The sequence below is a fragment of the Amblyomma maculatum genome, chromosome 3 (assembly GCF_055883805.1).
Source record: "Amblyomma maculatum isolate TAMU_Amacu chromosome 3, ASM5588380v1, whole genome shotgun sequence".
In the NCBI taxonomy this organism is placed as follows: Eukaryota; Metazoa; Arthropoda; class Arachnida; order Ixodida; family Ixodidae; genus Amblyomma; species Amblyomma maculatum.
Window position 1 is genome coordinate 12,044,943 of NC_139346.1, and position 22,907 is coordinate 12,067,849.

The window sequence follows — 22,907 nt, forward strand, 5'->3', positions numbered from 1 at the left end:
GTATTTTCGAACGAACCGGAAAAAGGTATTGTAGACAAAGCCCAGAATGCTTTCGAGCGCCGGTTGTTGTTTTGGTCGGCGGTACATGACAGCACGAAAACATTTCGGGGGGGGGGGGGGCGGCTGAAGCCCCATAACCCCCCCCCCCCTGGCTACGCGCCTGGCACACACCTATTTTGTCATCCTTCAACTGCTGTTCTATCTCTAGCCGTTTTGCCCTTTTTCTACCTCCTTGCATGTTTATGTAGCTGATCCTAGTGTTAAATTTCTTTTTTTGTACTTTTCATTCTTGACCTCCTCCTTGCCATTTTTTGAGGCTCAGCCTCCGTTATTACACTTACTTCTGCTTCACTTCTAACTACCTCTGTGCACGGAGTCCTCGCGGACACCCTAAAAAAGCTACAGCCCTGCCTGCCAGCGCCAGCCGATCTCTGCTCCCACTCTTCTATTAAAATGAATGCCATCTCGCTGAAAAGCCCTACCAAAACCTGCTTTATGCACCTCCTTGTTTACCTCAACCACTTCGAAACGCTTCTCCAGGCTTAATTTTTATGTCGTGATTAACTGTCACCACGTCCTTTTCCAGCTTTCCGTTCAATACTAGCACCTCCGGTACTGTGCATGCAAATATCTGCGCTTGCTGCGCTATCTCCCTGACATTGTCAACTCCCTTAGCTAAACTTTCCACCACTCCTGCAGCGTTACCATTTATGACATCGTTCAGCCCCGCGGCTACTACTACCATATTGCGCTCTGCGGAATTTTTAATCAGCCTGTTTTTACTCTCCTTCAGCACTGCCTTCATTGTCCTCCCTGGGAAGGCTCCAACTAACACTCGCTTATCACCCTTTACCCGTTCCAAGATATCTCGCTTGCACCTGCTAATGTTAGACTCCCCGGCGATAAGCACCTGGGCCTTCTCTCTCCCTCTCCTGCTTTCGGTTATCTGTGTCTTTCTGTCTGGGATTTTCATTCTTCCTTACTTCTTCCTTTTTTTCTGGTTTCTTAGTAGCTGCTTCTAAATAACTCTCTCGGTTCGGATCCGCCTGACCTACTTTGCTTGCGCCTTCCATGCCAGTGCTGGTCCCAGCCACGTTGCCCGCACTGGAATGTTCGTCCTCGTTGGTTCCAAGGATGAAGTCGGCGACCTTATGCAAAATTGCTGCCATCTATCGGACCTGCAGCGAACCGCGCTACGCGACGCCATGTTCAAGGGTTGAGTGCGTCGGCTGTGCTCACGGCTGCTGCCGTCGCGTTAGCTGCGTCTGCTTTGTGCTGTAATTTCCGTGTATTTGTTCGCATTCAAAGCAAAAAATGACGCAATATTAGACGATTGACTTGTCCACGCCACCTACATTCCAATTGCACATCATGTAGCGATACTGCACTGCCAAAAATTCTTCCGAACGGGGGTAACAGCGTAGCTACAAATAGCAAAACCTTCGTTGTTGCTCCAGGGCATTCCTTGATACGCTACTCAAATACGCGTCCATGAAAGGGCAAAACATATTGATATTGCTTCCGGGTGTAAAACATGTCTGCGATGTCATTACGCGTACACGAAGGAGCTTAATGGCGTTTCTTGTTTTTGTTTTAATATAAGACTGATGCCTAATAAACCGTGCGCTCTGATGGACCTTGACAGTTCCCGGTGAAGCACGCGCACTACTGTTACCATGCTCTGCCTGAACGTTTAGCAGCTGAAGTATCTCATTAGCGTGTAATCAACCATATAGCAGATCCCATATTCTATTTGTAACTGGCTAAAACCCCCAACCACGTGAATTTTCCGGCGAAACGCGACAGGTCAACGACATGATTCCGTGCGCGCTGATCCTCCTCAGATATGTAGCTCCCGTTGCCGTCACATCGTGGTCCTATTTCGTGAAAATCAATATATAGCAGATACTGCTGCCTGCGAAGTCACATAGCCTTATACCCAGACGCAATGCCAAGCTCCTTCGTGGTCGCGTATTCGAGCAGTGCTTTGTGCAGTTTATGCAGCAGTCTTTCTCCTCTCCAATACTGCATTTTTTTCTTTTTCTTTTCTTAATTCTTGACAGAATTGAAATATATCAATTGTTTTTCGTTGTCCATGACGGGGCAAGATTTAATGGCTTTCCTAGCTTGCGAAGATATTGAATGAAAAAAAACTAATCGCACTGCGTTTCATGCAATATTCACGAAATCGTTTTGCGAAAAAGTAGCGAACGTATAGGGGCTGTCTAATGGCGCTATTCTTACTATAGCTGCCAAACATATTTTGAAAAGTCCCAATTTATGACCTGAAAGAACACAAATGTTTCAGTGTGGAGCTGTGATGCATGGCATTTTTTTGTTGTCATATTGCAAAACAACAAACATTATTTGCCAGCAGCAATTCAGGGAAGTAGTAGAATCTACCAAACAATGGGCATGCAGAAAATGTGATGCATACATGTATAGGGCTGGGTACCTTAGATAAAGTAAAGTTAGAAGACGTGTGCTCTCATCCTTGCTTCTACTGCGATAGTCGCAGTAGCAAACCTCACTGCTTAGCGCGATAAGGCTCGCTACAAACGATATTGCTCTGTGGATAGTGTCAAATGTTTAGCAGTTTCAATCCCTACCTCATTACAGTGTTTTGATGGCGCGCCATGAAGGTTAAACGAAGAGATATGAATGGAACAAAACAAAACTGGCGTGGTCCAAATTAAGGCGTAACTCCTTTTTGATGCACATCACACAACTCGCAGAAAAAAAAATTCGCACTAATAAAAAAAGCAAACAAACCACGCGGTGATCGCTATCACTATAGCAACAACAATCATGCGAACTCGCTGTAGACAAGAGCAGCTAAACGGTAGGGGCTGTGGCGGCCACGTATATACTCTGAGTCATTTTTTGTGCAAGTCGTGTTCTGGAGACGCATCTTAGCAACTGAAGTCTGGACGTAGTCGACTATATTCAATTCATCGATGAATCGAATGCGTAAAGACGTTAGAATATCGCGCTGGCATTTAAGAGAGCAGTGTGGCGCCTTTGAAGTGCCGAAACCTGTTCTATCTTGATACCTGGACGTATACACACGGGCGTAATCTGTTGACAGCTTGTATGCATGAAACCTTAAAAGCTGAGATGAATTGGTTCAACAAGGAAATCAGGAACAACACTTGTACATCTTTTATGCGAAAAGGCGATGCGCATGTCCATCTACAGGCAAATTTACCACACAGTGGGCGATATATTACGTCTGCCTTAGCACCGAGTACTGATTTGCGATCTTCCAATGCATGCTAAATGAGATATATTACTATTCAGGCGCGGCATTGATCGAAAGTGCCCCTAGCGAGACAACCACGCGAGAGCAGATTAACACAAGCCTCAAGAAAAAAAAAAAAAAAGCTCAAGGAATGTAACTTGCTGCTTCTTTTCTTCTAAACCCTTATTTTAATTTTGCGTACAACAAGGGGCACAACAGTATGTCGATATTAGCGGCAACCACGAGCATTAACGCAGCCGGCTGCGCAGGCCGCTCCTCAATGCAGCTACCCTTGACCATGGCGGAAACGTGCGCAGCTGCCCATAGATGGCAGCAATGTTGCCAGCCGGTTTTTGAGGTGCGGTCAAGACCATCGCCTTTCAGAGCCACTGTTTTCAGACGATGCGATATCTGGTGGCAACAGGTCTCTTGTGTTGCGTTTCTTCCCTGTGGCGGTGGGGGTTTCCTCCCTTGTCTTTTCGCGCGGTTTCATGATGCATTCTAATGAAAGGAGAGACCCGAGTCGGCAGCATGTGCCGAAAGTAATGCCAGGAAATCCTACGTCCAATTAATGCTCGGTCATGTCAGCTGAGAGCTACCGCCTATTGGAAGGTATGCAGGCAGAAAAAAAAGAAATGATCACGAGAGAAGACAGGACGGTACGAGCGCAAACTTCAACTGATGTTTATTCGAAAGGGTGGCAGGCCGCGGTATCAAAGCATATAGTATCGCAAAAAAGTGACAATAATCACAAGCAGAGCGCAGGAAAGTGGTGCCTTCGAGAAAACGCTTTTCACTAGCGTAAAGCTTCATTGACTGATACATTCTGCACCTCTTTTATTTATGTAATATGCTTCAACCAGTTCTCATGCTTTTTTATCGCTGCGCTTGCGCGGGACCATCGTGTCTTTTAGCAACGGCTTGCATTTGTGTGCCAGGCAATGTTTTGGCAGGTGACATTGATCTGGTTCCCGAATTGACCCTTCGTGTTCAGCTAAGCGGATATTGATGCAGCAGCAGATCTGCCCTACTTATTGGACGCGAGGACATACCGTGGCGCCACCTCTTGACGAACTGAGTGAGATAACGCGCGTTGAACGGCTGCTGTAAGATGCTCTCCTAGGCAGTTAACATTGCACTTATTTATTTATTTATTTATTTATTTATTTATTTCTTTATTTATTTATTTATTTATTTATTTATTTATTGATTTATTTATATACACCATGGTCTGGGCCTGTATAAGCTCATTTTGAGGTATGAGACCCACTCATTTGGCAACGAAGCCCTTCACCGAATCAGAGTTATCGAAATTTGCGAGCTTTACATACGACGACGCGCACCGGCGGCAGCATTGCTGCGGTTATGAAAAAAAAACTGAAGCTGCCACACAACAAGACAGATTTAAACGGTCACTGAACAGATAATAGGATTCCTCTGTAAGATCAGAGGACTGTCAGGAGCCTGACAGAGGCTGAGCGTCTTCGCATAGCGCTGGCGAAAGCGGCGCCGTTCGCCTGCTCCCTTGAACCAGCAAATTTGACTTTGGGGATGACATGGATGAAGTTTTTAACAAGTGTGAAAACGTGCATTCCACGCAACGAATTCTTGCACAGTGAATACCGTCACTGGCACTCTTGATTAGAGCGCATATTTGTTTTCCCCTCGCACATTAGTTTATTTTTCTTTTGCGCACACCTCGCCTCGATCAGCACATCACAACATGCATGCAATGAACTATGTTTGTCATTTGAAATTACTACAGCACTAGAGATGCTGCCTGAGACAACTTCATACTGCTACCGGAGGCGGCAGAATCTTCCAGATTACTTCAGATAAACTTCCATGTAAACGCGTTGATTTAGAATAATTTGAGACCTTCTGGCTTTCACATAATCCTTTCTTTCTTTGGAAGCGTGCTGCTCCATGAAGAAGCCACTATCTTTCCCATCCTTCTGGCTTCAAAAGTAACAAGCGCAAATTAAAAGGTGCGCGCCGTTTCTTCTGCTGCTCTCCGAACTGTTCAGCGCCAACTCCATGAACGAAATCTTGCTGGCTGAAATGTCCGCTGCGCGCATTATCAGATTGATACTGGCTTCTTTGCTCATTTAAATCTTGATTAAGGCTGTTAGCTTTTGTTTTCGGTAGCAATGGGAGCTTGCGTCGGGGTTTCACCGAGTACAGCGCAGTAACGGACAGTAGCAACAGCTTAAATAAACTTCAACAGCCTCAGTAGTGATGCAATATCGAAATGTGTAAGGCTGGCACTCTCTATAGACCAAAATTACATAAATAAACGCGACTATTATCTTTTTAAACGCACAAATTTAATGGAGCGTCTGCTTCAGCAGCAGTAAGGGGAGTCACGTGATCCCACTTACTCCCATAGGTCGACACTAGCGCCGTTCGCACCAGTGGTGGCGCTCGCGCCCAATACCTTACCGCATGAGAGAGGAATTGGATACACTATGCCCATTTAGCAGTCCACATACGGGTTTCTGTGTTTAACACTGCAGCCATTGCGTTTCTTGGTGGAAGTTCGGCCGATTCGGGCGGCTGAGCTTTCAATGCGCTGAGAATACCAGCCGGACACTGTGCTTATTCCCCACATTCCTCTGGTTGGGAGAAGTCTTGTGTACATAGGGGACCACGACTGGCCTGTTGGTAACGTTACCTGTTTCGCCCTTTTGTTCAGGAGGCGCCATTAACATCTTTACCAGCGCTTCAGCAACTGCCTTTGATACATCGTCAGGGAGGCCAGCTTCCCTCAACCTTGAAATCTGGAGGTCGAAGCTTGACTGCATAGAATGTGGGCAGGATTTCCCTAGGGCATTCGCAATAATCAGGTTAACAATAGCCCTTTTATTGGTTTTCGAGTGGGCGGGCTCATAGCGCAAGAGTGGCTCTTTGGAAAGGGAACAGAAACACCAACAAACATTTCATGATGAAGGTTAGATTAAGGTCTCAAAACTGCAGCGTATTATTGACAGGGAGTTAATGGGTAAACTTGAAACACTACTTCTGAAGCGATGTGAAATGTCAACAATAGCATCGTCATGCACATAACTCTTTTCCTTCAACAATACAAGAAAGTCGTCAACGTATCTAAAAGCAGGGACTACGTCATCGTGGTTTAGTACACCAGATAAGGTTCCGTCAACACTGCCTAAAAATATGCTGCTTAAACCCGCTGCTACGCACAACCTTATGTACACTCCCTGCCTTTGCAGAAAAGATGTAAAAGAAAATAGCGCTGGGAAGAACAAGGAACAAGCAAGGATAAGTTTGGGCTTGTTGCCAACAATCCCAAACTATACCATCTTAATAGCTTTACAGAAAAGCCTGGTTGCCAAATGTGATAAAAGTAGAATTCAAGTAATGTTCCAAAAGAGATATGAAACCGAGATTCCTGTTGAGTTTTGAAAGCCTATTGCATCGTTAGCTTCAATACAGCTAAGCACAGCTTCAAAAAGTGGCTGATGGGGTATAGCGTAGAATAAGTCTTCTACATCTATGGTCTGATTTGTCTGCAGGAGCGAAATATTTTCCTCGGAGTTTTTTGTCGGAAAGGGGTCTTCGACTTTTAACATATTTAGATGCTTCTGTAAGTATAGGCTGATTTCGTGTTGCCGCGTGCTTCTTTCGCTCACGATTGCTCTAAAGGGCACTGCAGTCTTGTGGGTTTTAGCGGTAAAGAACACCTTCAGACCGTGTTTGCTACTGCTGCTGATAGCTTATCGAGTCGAAGCGCTTTACATAATTCGACCGTTTCTTTCTTTACAGGCGTAGTTTTGAGAGGCACTCGTATGAAGTTCTTGAGAACATCCGCTATTGCTTTTTTGCCAGAGTCCCGAAGGCAGACTACAAAGCCACCCTTCTTGTCAGCTTCGACGTGTTGGAGATCTCTACTTCTAAAAGGTGCAGACGCTGTCTGTTGGGTCTTTTTTAGTAGTAACCCTGTTAACTGACAATAGAATTTATGTTGTTCGTTCCTTTTCGGAAGGTTCTTTAAACCCTTCCTGTCATGTAGTTCGGCGTGGAGAAGACCAGGAGGCGTACTTGAAGGTGATGATCGTAGAGCGTATATTTACAGCATTACATATATACAGAGAGTAAAACTGGTAGTAATTGTTATGCATACGCACAACAGCAACTCGGCTTCTCATCCTGTCGCGCTATCTCTACGTGGCCGCCTCACTCCGAACAAGGCTCCACAGCCAGAGCCACCTACGTAACAGCAAACCAAGCTCAATCGTGAATAAACCTTAGTTCCTTTTCTGTTCACAACTGGGCTGGTCCGTGTCTTCAGTCTCTCCGACAATAACCAAACATAACATGGTGTCAGGGTAACCTAGAACCCTGTAAATATGGCCAGTGTGTTTCTGCAACCAGCTCCTCACTTCGAGCCCGGCGACAGCTCGCACCAGGCATGGGAGGATGGATGGATGGATAAAACTTTATTTGAGCAAAGGAGTTCGGGACTCGCAGATCCCTGGGCCCCCGCACGGCCCCACTGTACTCAAGCGTTCATGCCCCGAAGGTCCATTACGCTGGTAGCCCGGCTTGTGACAGTTTCCTGATCAGCCGGGTCCGTAGAGCGCAGCAGGGCCTCCCAGTCCTCCCAGGTGATAAGGTTCTCCAGGCCCCGCGGGGGAGGGTCCGCCGGGCAGAGTGTTAAGATGTGAAGGGCGTTAGCGTGTGATTCGGGACAGAGGGTGCATGCGGGTGTAGGATAGAGGGGATGATAGTAAGGAAGAGATTGAGGGGATGGGAAGGTGTGCGTTTGGAGACGTCTCCAAATAGTGGCACGTCTATTGTCTAGGGATGAGTGAGGCGGAGGGTATAGCTGCCGAGTGGCTCTGTAGGCCTCGGTCAGCTCGCTGAAAGTGTGCATGCGTTCCCTCGTGAATCCCAGGTCGGAGGCTTCCTGTGCCCGGTGTATGGTACCTCGGGCTAAAAAGTTGGCAGCCTCGTTGCCAGGGTTCCCGGAGTGTGCCGGCACCCAAATCAGCTCCACTTGGCGGGACGGGTTTTGCGCAGCAGACGAGCTTAGAATGTCAAAGGCTGGACTATGGACTCTGCCTCGCGCAAAATTTTGAATGGCAGTTTTGGAGTCACTGAGAATGTAATTTGCTTTCGTATGCGTTATGGCGGCAGCTATTGCAGCTTCCTCGGCTTCTTCAGAGGTGAGGTTTGGTAGAAGTGGCAGCTTAAAAAGTGGGGAGAGAGAGCAGTTTACTGCTGCAGCCGCGGCGCTTATGCCTGTGCATGCTGCATCCACCCATGCGGTTTCGGAGTCGGAGCCGTACTGTCGGTGGAGTGCCTTAGCACGGGCTATACGGCGCTGTTCGTGGAGATGGGGATGCATCTTTCGGGGAAGGGGCTTAATAATAAGCTCCTTGTGGATATGCTTGGGTATAGGGAAGTGGTCTGGGTCATTTGCGGGTATCCTGACTCCGAGATGAGAGAGTATGTGGCGACCCGTTGATGTGCGTGTGAGTCGTATGTATTGGGCATGTTTGTGGGCTTCAATGAGCTCCTCAATGCTATTGTGTATGCCTAGGGCTGCAGGGCGTTCGTTAGGCGTGTTGCAGGGTAGTTTGAGTGCGGTCTTATAGGCTTTGCGAATGAGTATATTTAAAGCGTTGATGTCGTGTTTTGCAAGTGAGAGGTAGGGAGTTGTGTAGAGCACCCGACTGAGGACAAAGGCTTGAATGAGGCGACATAAATCGCGTTCTTTCATTCCCCTGTGCCATACTGTTACTCTCCTAATGAGGTGCGATATGGTACCAGTAATCTGCTGGAGTTTCTTGAGTGTGATGGTGTTTTTCCCGTTGGATTGGATGTGGAGTCCTAGTATCCTGAGGTTGGGAACCTCAGGGACGGGCCGGTCTTCAATGGTGCCTGAAATCGGGGCACACGGAGAGTTTCGTGGACGGATGATGAGGAGCTCTGACTTCTCCGCAGAGTATGATAGCCCTATGCTGCTTGCGTGAGTTTGGGTGGTGGTAGCTGCTGTTTGTAGGGCTTCCTCTATTTCTCCGTCGTTGCCATGTGTGGTCCATATGGTTATGTCGTCAGCATATAGTGTGTGGCGTAGGTGTGGGATGGTGTTCAATTTGCTAGCAAGGGGTATGAGGGTGATATTGAAGAGGAGAGGCGATAGTAGAGAGCCGTGTGGGGTGCCTACACTTTTGAGGGTGAATTTCTATGAGGTTAGGGGGCCAAAATGGATTTCAGCTGTTCTATCTGACAAGAAGGCCTTGATGTATGAGTACGTGCGTTCTCCAACATTGAGGGAGGAGAGTGCACTAACGATCGCTAAGTGGTGGATGCGATCGAAGGCTTTGGAGAGATCTAAAGCGAGAACTGCTTTGGTGTGTCCTGGTGTGAGGGGGTTGTAAATGTCGTTCGTTAACTGCAGCATAGCGTCCTGAGCCGACAGGTGCGGACGAAAGCTGACCATGCTGTGCGGATACAAGTCGTTGTCAGCCATATGGCGGGCAAGTCTGTTTTGAATAACATGCTCGAAGAGCTTTCCGAGGCATGATGCCAGGGAAATAGGGCGAAGGTTCTGTAGCGTGAGGGGTTTGTTTGGCTTGGGAATGAAGACGATTTTGCCATGCCGCCATGATTGGGGCAGAGTGCCTTCATTCCAGCATTTGTTGAAGTAATCCGTAATCTGCACGATAGAATTATCGTCCAAGTTACAGAGAAGGGAATTTGTGATTTGATCTGCCCCTGGAGCAGAATTTGTTCGTAGCGCAAGAAGTGCCGCTCGGACTTCTGCCACCGTGATTTCTTCGTCTAATGTTGGGTTCGGGCATCCGTTGTAACATGGGAGAGCGGTAGGAGTGCCCGGAGACGTGTATGTGATTTTGAGGGTGTCGATTAGGGTATCTGTCATCTATGTTTTTATGAATGAGGCGAGTAACATGGTGTTGCGTGGCAGATTTTGTTCGTGTTGAATCTATGAGGTGGCGAAGGAGTTGCCAGGCTTTTTTGGAGGATAGTTTGCCAGACATGCTGTCACAGATCTGGTTCCAATTGGAGCGGCAGAAGTCTTCAGAGTGCGGTTGGATTTGTGCTTGAAGTGCTGAGAGACGCTTCTTTAGCGTTCTGTTCAGTTTTTGGCTTTTCCATCGCTCTAAGAGGCTATGGTGAGCTTCCCAGAGGTGAGCGAGGCGGCTGTCAAGGGTAGGAATCTCCCCTTTTGTCTCAATGTATCGGAGGTGGGTCTGGAGATCCTGTGTGAGCGAGTTCATCCAGGCCTCTATGTCAGTGATGGGCTCTGACTCACGTGATTGCCGTGTAGCCCTGAAGTGGTCCCAGTTGATGAGTTTGTGTGTGGTGTAGGCTTTGCGCTTTTGTTGAAAGGGGATGGAGGCGAGAATGATGTAGTGGTCGCTGCCTAATGTATGTTGAGTTCTGTCCCATGTCACATTTGTTAAACAGCGGCTGAATACGAGGTCGGGGCTGGTGTCGACACATACACTATTGCCAATTCTCGTTGGTGTGTTGAAGTTGTTGTGGACGGAAAAATTAAGGTTTTGAAGAAGGGTCCATAATCTGCGGCCTCTGTGTGTGGTTTTGATGTAGCCCCAGTCTGTGTGGGGACTGTTAAAGTCCCCCCCAATGAGTACAGCGTGCTTACCCACCAATTTATATTGTCACGTACACGGTGACTAAGGATACCAATGGTAGCAGGGGGTAGCCCAGACACAAGAACACAGCAGCACAGACGCAAACGTGCAAGCGACACTTTGTCGTCCTCTTCCACTTCGTCCTCCTTTCACACCTCAGTCATGCGCCACCTGGCAACGCTAGGTGGCATTACCCCCTCCCTCCGAAAAAATGAGAAGGGCCGGTAAAAATGGTGTGAAAAGCAAGAGAGTGGTCACAGCGGGTGGCCATACGCTATCGGTGGTAGTACGGCTTCAGTCGCACAATGTGCACAATGTCCGAGCTGTGCTTTCGACGTTTTGGTTGTGTGGCACCGTCTGGGATAACTTCATAACTGAGGTCACTCACACGGCGCAACACTTTGTACGGCCCGAAGTAGCGGGAAAGGAGTTTCTCTGACAAGCCTGGACGGCGAACTGGTGTCCATACCCAGACTTGGTCTCCAGGCTTGTAGTCAACCTGGCGGTGCCGGAGGTTGTAACGATGCGCGTCAGTGGTCTGCTGCTGCCCAATGTGCACACGGGCGAGCTGGCGGGCTTCCTCAGCGCGGATGGCATATTGCTGGGCATCTGGGGATAGCTGGTCATCATCTGGGCACGGGAGCATGGAATCGAGCATGCTCTGAACTTCGCGTCCGTAAACAAGTCGAAATGGTGTGAAGCGCGTTGTCTCTTGTAAGGCTGTATTATACGCAAATGTAACGTACGGCAGCACCTCGTCCCAGGTCTTGTGCTGCACATCGACGTACATTGCCAACATGTCCGCAATCGTCTTATTCAATCTTTCTGTAAGGCCATTGCTTTGTGGATGGTACGCTGTGGTTTTGCGATGGGTCGTGCAACTCAGCTCAAATATGCGGTCGATCAGCTGTGAAGTGAAAGCTGTCCCTCTGTCGGTAATGACGTAGGAAGGGGCGCCATGCCGCAAGACTATGTTGTGCATGAAAAACTCTGCTTCTTCGGAAGCTGTGGCATGAGGGATTGCCTTTGTCTCAGCGTATCGAGTCAGGTAGTCAGTAGCGACTACTATCCATTTGTTTCCAGCCTGCGACAAAGGGAAAGGGCCAAGGAGATCCATTCCAATTTGGTCGAACGGAATGCGGGGTACTTTAACGGGCTTGAGAAATCCGGCAGGCTTCTGGGCCGGTGTTTTACGGCGCTGGCATTCGTGACAGCTTCGTACATAGCGTTTCACTGCTGCGGAAAGTCCTGGGCAGTAATACATGTTGCGCACTCGAGCAAGAGTCCGTGAGCAACCCAAATGACCAGACGTTGGTTCATCATGGCAAGCAAGGAGAATATCCTCACGGAGCTCGCATGGCACTACCAGAAGGTAAGTTCTGTCTTGGCTCTGGGAGTTTCTTTTATACAAGACGCCTTGCCGTATGCAGAAGGAACCAAGGTGCCGAGATAGGTGTCGAGGCAGAATCGTATCACGCCCTTCCAGATAATCGATGAGTGGAAGGATGTCTGGATCAGCTCTTTGTCGATCCCTGAGCTCAGATGCGCTGAGGGCTCTTAGAAAACCGCTATCGTCATCGGCTGTAGTATCGCCAGTGTCAATGGGTGCTCGTGACAGCGTGTCGGCGTCTTCGTGTTTGCGGCCGGACTTGTAAACAATGGTTATGTCAAACTCCTGAAGCCGTAAACTCCAGCTTGCAAGTCGTCCAGATGGGTCTCGCAGATTTGCCAGCCAGCACAAACAATGATGGTCGGTGACGACTTTAAATGGCCGGCCGTAAAGATAGGGACGAAACTTCATAGTAGCCCATACGACCGCCAGGCTTTCCTTTTCTGAGGTGGAATAGTTCATTTCGGCACGAGAGAGAGTGCTGCTAGCATAGGCTATTACTCGCTCAAACCCGTCTTGATGCTGAACAAGGACCGCGCCAAGACCGATACTACTGGCGTCAGTGTGTACCTCAGTGTCAGCCGCTTCATCGAAGTGCGCCAGAACAGGGGATGTTTGAGGCGCTCACGAAGCAAAGAGAAGGCCATCTGCAGCTCAGAGTTCCACACAAAGGAGGTGTCCTTCCTTGTAAGGCGCGTCAGAGGTTCTGCAATCTGAGAAAAGTCCGCAATGAAACGCCGATAATATGCGCACAGGCCGAGGAAGCGCTGAACAGCCTTCTTATTAGCTGGAACGGGAAATCGTGCGACGGCAGCAGTCTTATCGGGATCCGGGCGCACCCCATCAGCGCTTACAACATGGCCGAGGAACTTGAGTTCTGTATACCCGAAGTGGCATTTCTCGGGCTTCAGCGTGAGATCAGCAGAACGGAGGGCTTCCAGGACAGGTCGAAGGCGTTCGAGGTGTTGATCAAATGTTTCGGAAAAAACAACTACATCGTCCAAGTACACAAGACAGATCTGCCACTTGAGGCCAGTGAGGACGGTGTCCATCATCCTTTGGAATGTAGCTGGGGCAGAGCACAATCCAAATGGGAGTACTTTGAATTCATATAGGCCATCTGGAGGGACAAATGCGGTTTTTTCTCGGTCTCTTTCGTCTACTTCAATTTGCCAATAGCCGCTTTTTAAATCAATAGATGAAAAATACTTCGCACGTCGCAATCTGTCCAGTGAGTCATCGATGCGCGGCAACGGGTATACATCTTTCTTTGTCACATTATTCAATTTCCGATAGTCGACGCAAAATCGAAGAGTGCCGTCTTTCTTTTTGACAAGGACTACTGGTGAAGACCACGGACTTTGTGAAGGCTGCACAACACCATCATCCAGCATCTCCTGAACTTGCGTCTGGATCACTTCTCGTTCTTTGGCAGACACACGATAAGGCTGCTGTCGTATTGGGCGAGCGTCGTCATAAGTAATGATGCGATGTTGTGTGATGGGCGTTTGTCGAACCTTCGAGGAAGAAGCAAAGCAGTGCTTGAAGTCTAGCAGCAGTTGCTCTAAAGCCCGCCGTTTCTCCTTCGACAAGTGGCAGTTAATGTCGATGTTGTCATGAGATGGCTCTTTAGTTTCTACTGCCGTGGATGCAAAACAGACCGGATCGTGCGCAACATGGTCAGCAAATACGATAGCAGTCCCCGGGAACAAGTGTCGGTACTCATTAGAAAAATTTGTGACAAGGAGTGCAGCCCGGCCATTGTGAAACGACAATAAACTTCGGGGAGCGCAAATGCCATGAGCAAGCAGGAGTGTATGGTTCGCCTCCGCTACAGCATCACCGGTACGGAAATCGTCACAGGTAACTTCCACAAGAGCACTGCTTCGCGGCGGCAGCGAGACGCTCTCAGCGGAAACACGAAGTGCGGTATTGCAAGGACTGCTACTATCTTGTTCGGTAGATTGTCCCATCGAAAACGTGACCAGTCTATTTCGCAGGTCGATAACTGCTCCGTACTCCCGCAGAAAGTCAATGCCGAGGATAAGGTCTCGGGAGCAGTCACTTAAAACAACGCAACTAACGACGAACGTACGTCCGTTACTCTGAATGCGAGCCGTGCACATCCCCTTTGGAGTAACTATATGACCGCCGGCGGTTCGAAGGTACACACCTGGCCAAGCAGTGAGCACCTTCCTCAAAACAGTCGCCATGCGACCACTCAAAATTGAATAATCGGCACCGGTGTCCACTAATGCGTTGACCGTAGTGCGACCGTCTAAAATAACCGGAATGTCCAGAGAAACGCTTTTTGCTTCCCTAGGTGACGGTACCAGCAGCTCGCGGTCGGATCGAAGCGACGACGACGGGAGGTCTTCAACGCAGCGACTACCAGCGGCCTCGCCCCCGAAGGTCGCTGTTTTCAGTTTTCCCGACCAGGGCTAGACGAGCGGCCTTGGTCCTCTCGCGAGGAACCGTGAGTGAACGAGGAGGAGCGCCTTGGCGAAGGGGAGCGGGGCTGACGCTGCGAACGAGATGAAGAACGCTGCTCCGCCAGGTACTCCTCAATAACTCGGGGTCGTTGACCAAACCGGGGAGGAGGCGAGTCGATGCGGAAGCCGTGGAGACCGAGGCGTCGATACGGACAATCCCGGTAGAGATGTCCTGGTTCACCGCAGTAGAAGCAAAGCGGACGGCGGTCAGGCGTGCGCTTGTCGGCTTTGCGTCGGGGCAGCGGACGATTGTCGAAGTTCTGCACTGGCTGCACCGAGGGCAGCGGAACTGTAGGTGACGCGAGAATGGGCGGTGGTGAAGGGGGAGCCTGACCCTGCAGAACTTCCGCATATGTGGGACGATTGTCGGTCCCTGACAGCAATGGCGGGCTCGGAACTACAGGCGAAAGAGGGCTCTTGAGTGCCTGCCGCACCTCTTCCCGCACTATAGCAGAAACGGAAGATGGCGATTGCTGCAGAGGGCTCCAGAACTTGCTTAGTTCTTCGCGCACGACGCTGCGAATCAGTTCGCGCAATGCATCGGGATGCCGCTCTGAAGATGCAAATGATTCCGCGATTGTGCTTGTATGAAAAGGTCGGTCATAAGCCACGGCACGTTGGTGTAGCACCTTTTCCATTGTGGTGGCCTCCGCAAGGAATCCGTTTACAGTCGACGGTGGGTTTCGCACAAGGCCTGCGAACAACTGCTCTTTCAAACCCTGCATCAAGTGCCTGACCTTTTTGTCCTCGGACATGGCGGGATCGGCTCGCCTGAAGAGGCGCGTCATGTCCTCGACGTATGCTTGGACACTCTCATTCGGCCTTTGGATGCGAGAGTGAATGGCTCGTTCTGCATGCTCGCGACGATCTGCGCTAGTGTAAGCCTCGAGCAGTTGACGACGGAATTCCCGCCACGAAGTTAATGCTTGCTCTCGGTTCTCGAACCAGATACGGGCGCCGTCCTCAAGGCTGAAGTAGACGTTCCTTAGTTTGGCAGCATCGTCCCACTGGTTGAATGCAGCGACACGTTCAAACTGAAGGAACCAGTCCTCCACATCCTCAAAGAGGTCCCCATGGAAAGTCTTCGGTACCCGAGGGGCCTGCAAGGTGTAGTTACAGGCCGGTGCGACGCCCGTCACCTGCTGCGCAGGAGCACTAGATGTCATGGCGGCGGGTGATGGCTGAAACTCCGGAGACAGTCCCTGGAGCCGTCGACTGGAGCGATGCACGGGGGTGTCCAATGGTACAGGGCTGGCGCGACGTCTTGTAGATGGAGATTCTTGCATAGGCGATCGTTTTTACCCAGCAGCTCCACCAGAATGTCACGTACACGGTGACTAAGGATACCAATGATAGCAGGGGGTAGCCCAGACACAAGAACACAGCAGCACAGACGCAAACCTGCAAGCGACACTTTGTCGTCCTCTTCCACTTCGTCCTCCTTTCACACCTCAGTCATGCGCCACCTGGCAACGCTAGGTGGCAATATATACTCTTTAGGAGAGATTCTAGCGAGGCAATGGGTAATGAGTGTGAATGGTATATGTTGGCGACGTAGATGGATGGGAGAGAGTGGGTGGAGTGTATGATTTCTGTAACTACGCATGGGGCATCTGCAGCTACCTGGTGTGTGATATAGGTGAGACTACGGTGTATAAATGTGGCAGCGCGCGGTGCGTCTGTGGAGTCGGAATATATGGGAGTGTAGCCGGGGATGTGGGATTTCGTCCCGGCTTCTTGTAAGAGGAGAATTTGAGGGGTGGGAGGAAGGTAGGAAGAAGAAGCTGAAATGGTGCTCGGTTGCCGCGAAAGCCACGGCAGTTCCATGTCAGAATGTTCAGGGAATCAAGTCGGACCCGCGCCGCCATGTTGAAGCTTTGGGGGTTTTAAAACGGGAACAGCAGAGGCGTCTGCTGGCCGTGCAGCCTCTCCTATCTGAGGTGGGGGTAGGGGAGCTGCATGAAGTGCGGTGGTCTGCATGACTACCAGTTTCTGAAACATTGCCTCCATATGGGCTTCCATGCGCCGTTCTAAGGCAGCGGCATATTCGGCAAACTTTGCTGACAAAGTTTGATACTGGCTCTCAAATTGAGAGTTAAGGGTTTGAAGCTTTTTGTCGAATTGTTCGACTAGTTTCTGAATATGTTTGTCGAGTTGTTCGGCAGGGGCGGAATCGGTTTGCGTTTTTGGGTTGGGGGTAATTCGTTGCTTTTTTGCTGGGGGGCTGGAGCTGGTTTCTTTAGGTTTATTTTCTACTGGGCTTTGATTCGTCTCCATTGCGGCATGCTGCGGGGGTGGGGGTGGCACTGGGGCAGGGGTTAGGTGTTGTGGAGCGGGAATGGTGGGGCTGTTATGGAGTAGAGCTGTTAGTCGACTTACCTCCGCCCTCAGGGCCCGGAGCTCCTCTTGTCCAGATTCGCGGGCCTCTGGATGGATTGTGGCTGGCTTTTCTTTGGTTCTGTCTGCCCACGTTAGTCCTTTCTGTACTTTAGGCTTTTCTTCACTGGATGGTGAACGGGAATTCGTCTCGGAGTGGCTGTTGTCCCGTGTTGACTGGCGGGAATGGTTTTCAGACCTGAGCTGGTGGCCTTGCATTGACTGGGACGGGGGTATTCGTGGTCGTAGGTATCGGCGCTGGCATAAGATATTGCCAGTGTGATGGTTTCCACCGCACACAATACACTTGGGCACGCAAGTAGGGGGGTCGGATGGTGTGTGTTGTTCGCCACAATTGTGGCATCGCCCACTATCTGCTAGGGGGCACACGTCGCGTCGGTGGCCGGCTTCTCGGCAGTTGTAACAGGCCTCTAATTTGGGTTTGTGTTGGTAGCACACATGTACACCTCCCCAGTAGCAGATGGAATCTGGAATTGGTCCTTTGGCGAAGGTGATTAGGACTGATCCCTTTCGCCCGAAGGGGCGTGCATCAACAGTTGGTGCACGAGGGTTGAAGGGGATCAGTCCTTCTAGGAGTTCTGCGCGTGGTTCTCCATCGTAGGCCATGTGTATGACACCTCTTACTGCTTCGTCAGGCGGCGCAAGGTGCGCTGTCACTGTGAATTCTTGGCCCCCTATGCTGATGGCCGAGAGCTTGGCGTAGGCTCGTGCTCGTGCTTCTGCTGGCGTGCTGATGGTGAATGTGTTGTTGATCGGGTGCAGCCGCACTTTGTCCTGATGGATGGCTTCTTGGCGGGGTATCTTAGCAGCGTTGCAGGACGCTAGAAGTATAGATTTCGGGATAGCTGTGGTGATATTCCATCCTCCTCGCGGGCGCACAACAATCTTTAAGTCGTCTTGCGGCAGTCGTGGCAACGGAGTGCCTCGCCGGCGTGGCAGCGGCGACGACAGAGCTTTTTGTGTGGTAGGTGGTGTTCCGTTTCGCCCACCACCTTCAATAGCTGCGTCGGTGCCTTTTTTCGGTGGTCGGTGGCGGTTCCGGAGAGCAATGACGGTTTCCCAGTCATCGCTTTGGGCTTCGGCCGGAGTGATAGTTTCCCCAGGCACCTGGTACTGCATCGCAGCCCCGGTGTTCTCCTCGGTGTCGAGAGCTTCGGTTGCTAGGCCTGCCAGGCCCAGCTCCGGCGTAGCCAGCGGCGGCGGAGAGCCGGCAGCGCGAGGTGGCCCAGACGCTTTTCCGGGAATCGAGCCGGGGGGCTTGGGGCGGCGGGTCGAGCTTCGCAACGACGGGCGCGGGAGGTGGTGAAAACGCGTCTGCTCTCGCTGCGGGCTGGGAGAGAACCGCATGGGAGGACTGGACTTATACCTACAACATCTACGAGCTCGCGTGTGAGGACGCCAGCAAGACTCCCAAGGCCCTCCATTTTCTCGGGCCCCACGGCCGCCGCGTCGCCCAGATATTCCCCCCTCAACCTCCGAGCGCGGACGGCGCGCAGACGCCGGATCATGTTACGTACCTTCTCGAGCAGTTAGACGCTCTGTACAAGTCATACAAAAACGTAATACAGGCGTCAGCTGTCTTCAACAGCATGCAACAAAAGAAAACCAGCCGTTCGACGACTTTGTAACTGACCTGCGGAGGCGAGGAGAAAAGCGCGACTTTGGAGAAAAAGCAGAGAGGCTCATCGGGAACCACATCGTTGTCGGAATTCGAGACGCATCATTGAGGGAGCTACTTTTCCGTGAACGGGACCTCCCGTTTGACAAGATAATTACAACATGCAAAGTAGCAAAGAAGGACTTAAAAGCTTGAAGTGCAAGCCATAAACAATCAGAAAAGTTGGAACCCCGCTTCGAGGACTCCGCATTCGATGCCGAAGCAGCAGCGAGAATGCTCGCGCTGTGGAACTACGCGCGCCTGCATCGCTTACGGTCACAACTGTTACGCCTGCGGCAAATTCGAGTATTTTTTGAGCATGTGTAAACAAAGCCAACGAGGCAGACAATGAATCGGGCTCCTCAGCAGCAACAAGAATTCGTCCTGGAGAGCCTCGAGCTCCTCAAAGTAAACAGCGCCTCAGAATGGTTCGAAACTGTCTGTGTGAATGGTCACAGCATCGGGTTCAAGGTATACACCGGCTCCGACTTGAACATCAAATCAGAAAGTGGCGTATGCAACCAGACATGACGCCGCCGCATGCACGAGTGATGACGTGCAGCGGACAGGAACTTGCCACATATGCTGAATGCCAACTGCAATGCTCAGCGGGCGAAAACTCCTGCATCTTGAATTTCCTCGGCAACCGCTGACGAGAGTACAGCCGCAGCGAACAACTGCATGCACAGCAACTTCTCTGATGTATTTGAAGGCATAGACAATGTTTATTATTGTATGCAGTTTATAAATTAACTTTTCGTGAGTAACCTTATCAAAAGCTTTCGAGAAGTCCATAAATAAGGCATCAATCTGTGTTTCATTGTTAATTGGCGAGGCGAAATCATGTATAGTTTCTGCTAACTGTGTACAAGTTGAGTAACCCCTCCTGAATTCATGCTGATATTTAGTAAAAAAAAAATATTAGCTTCGAGAAAGTTTGATATGGTGATTGTGAATTATGTGTTCAAGTAGTTTACAAGCAGTTGATGTGAGTGAAATAGGGCGGTAGTTCTTGATTAATCGCTTGTCTCCACTTTTATGAAGCGGTTTCATTCTAGAAGTCCCCCAGTCTCTCGGCACTTGGCCCTCATGTAAGGACCTTGTAAATATAACAAATAAATACTTAGATGTCCATTGTGCATATCTTTTAAAAAAGGCGTTAGGTATATTCTCTGGTCCAGGTGATTTCTTTATTTCAAGGTTAAGTAACATGTTTAAAATGCCATGCTCACTAACTACAACGTCATCTAGAGGCGGGAGGGAAGCTTCAAATTTCGGAAAAATGTTATTGTCATCATTAAACACGGACTTAAAATGTTCATTGAATTCATTAGATACTGTTTGTGCATCACTGACTAAAACACCTTTGATTTCAAACTCATTATTGACCTTTGATGTTGGGGAGACCAAACGCCAGAACTTCCCGGGAGACTCAGAGATAAATTTTGGTAACGATTCTTCAAAGTAACGCTGTTTGTCAGCGATAGTGTTCTGTTTGAGCTGAGAAACTATTCTTTCGTTCTAATTCCGGAGAATTACTGGTTGCTTTTTTTCTTTTTTATTCGTTTCAGTTTTCTTTTTAACTGCACTGCCACCCGAGAAATCCATGAGTTTTTTGTTATCTTTTTAACAATAACCGGCACGTGGCATTCAATGCATTCATGTATCATAGCTTTAAACCGGTCCCAAAGTTCGTGAACACTGTCAGCGCTATTACAAAATGTATCAAAGTTGAAGGAAAGAACATCGACAATGGAAACATCATCAGCTCGAGAGAAGTTTCTAAAATGCATTTCTCAGCAATTTTTATCAACAGTTAAGCCGGAAAGAGTAAGTAGAACCAGAGATACCGGGTATGACTACACATTTAGCTGTATCTAAAATTGTGCCAGAAACAAAAAAAAAATCTAATGTGGATTTTGAACTCCCTTGTATTCGGGTCGGCTGTTCTACAGTTTGTGTCAAGTCATATGAGAGAGAGAGAGAGAAAGAGAGAGAAGGCAGAGAGGTTAACCAGGAAAGCTTCCGGTTTGCTACCCTGCACTGGGGAAGGGGAATGAGGAGTTTAAAGGAGAAAGATAGAAGTGAATGATAGGAAAGGAAAGGCGGCGAGGATCACAGTCACAGTTTCTCAATCAAGTTTGTGTCTCTCATAAAACACATAAGTGCTTTGAAGGCTTTGCCGTTAGACGCCTTCTGTGGCCATGGGCAGAGGATTTTCTCCTCTGTGAAAGGACGGCTGTCAAGATGGTCCAGAGCCGAACGCAGCGCATGTCTTTCGCTTGAAAAAGCAGGGCACTCGCAAAGGAGATGCTGTGTGGTGTCTTCGCAGCCGCATCTTTCGCAGTTAGGGCTATCCGCCATTCTCATCACATAAGCGTATTTTTTGGTGAATGCAACACCGAGCCACATACGGCACATCAGTGTTGTTTCGCGCCGCCCTTTGTTAGGGGGAACACGAAGGCGCAGCCCAGGGTCTAGTTCCCTGAGGCGTCGATTGGAGAATTCTCCTTTGTTCCAGGCTGAAAGCGTTAGCTCCGCCGCTAAGGAACGAAGTCGACAAGCTGCGTCAACTCTAGATATAGGAATTTTCACTGTAGTTCCGTCGTTGTGTGAAGAACGGGCAACTTGGTCTGCCTGGTGGTTTCCCTCAATACCGCAATGTCCAGGTAGCCACTGGAAAATTATATCATGACCTTTTGATGTAGCGTCGTGGTATAGCACGTGGATCTCTGCAGTTAATTGTTCATGTGATCCAGGACGTAGCGCAGCTTGAACGCCTTGAAGCGCTGCTTTCGAGTCCGTAAAAATGGACCAGACACCTGGAAGTTCCTGGCCGATGTATTGAATAGCTGCACGTAAGGCAGCCAGTTCAGCACCAGTTGAAGAGGTGGGGTACGTCGTCTTTGGGTCACCTGTATTCTATGCACAATAACCGTGAACACGTCTACACCGATGGCTCAGTTGCTTCAACAAGCTCCGCGGGGTCCGTAGTGATACCTTCGAGGTCCATCGTGCTGAGGGTCAAGTCATATGAGAACGCTATATCAAGCATTGCCTCACTTCATTCATCGCTATAGGTTTTGATTGCGAAATTTGGCCAGTAAATATCCGGTAAGTTGAAATCACCGGCCAAAATAATTCGATCATTTGGCTTAAAAGTTCTCACATAATCTGCTAGATTATTTAGAACACTGACAGGTGATCCAGGAGACCTATACAAAGATCCAACAATGTACCGGACATTGTTGTGGTAAGCCTTACAGAAAATGCATCCGATATTAGGCACTCCAGGCATGCCCACTATATTTAAATAATTTTTGAAGATTATGGCGACTCCTCCTCCTTTGCTACCACGGTCTTTTCTAAGTACACTGTAGTCAGCTGGCGCGAATTCGCTATCGTAAATGGTTTCGTTTAACCATGCCTCAGTTAAAACTGCGATGTCTGGATCTTCGCAAAGTAAAATTGCTTCTCACTAATTTTATTTAATATGCTTCTGCAGTTTACATTTAATATTTTTAGCGATTTGGGAACGGGATCTTTCTGTCAGTTGTTTTTGCTGTTTAACTTTTAACGGGCATGTTTCACTTCATCCCAGCCATACATTATACTGTTAACGGACAATTTATTGTACACCAATTTCACCTTGGCTCCATTTTTCTTTTCTTGGGCGGCACTCTTCCACAGGTGCTTTCTGATTTCCCACATTCTGGTAGAAAAGTCTTCAGAAATTGAAATTGAGGATCCCTTTAGCTTGTAGGCTGAATTTACTGCCGATGCTTTTTCTCGGTAATCTATAAACTTGACTATCACAGGACGTTCCTTATCTCTATATTTTCGACCAAGTCGATGACACCTATCAATGTCAGAGATTGTCTTGAAAAAAAAAAAAAGTAATCAGTTTCCTTTGAAGTTCGGCTGCTGTTTCTTCGTCTTCCTCAGCTAATCCGTATATAACTAAACTGTTTCTGCGACTTCTATTTCCCAAGTCATCGACTTTGGAGAGAAGCGCCGATAACTGTTTATCAACCTTTTCGACAGTCTCCTTTATTAGACTCACACGGTTGTTCAAAGCGTTCAAATC

The 22,907-nt window shown here is 49.1% G+C and overlaps 1 protein-coding gene and 1 pseudogene across 1 annotated transcript in view; one reads left to right on the top strand and one right to left on the bottom strand.

The window, feature by feature from the left end:
• The window catches only part of LOC146194235 (TWiK family of potassium channels protein 7-like), a 230,266-nt gene that overhangs the window by 175,648 nt on the left and 31,711 nt on the right, over nt 1-22,907 (top strand). The window lies entirely within an intron of this gene.
• LOC146194237 (uncharacterized) lies at nt 7,738-9,737 on the bottom strand (annotated as a pseudogene).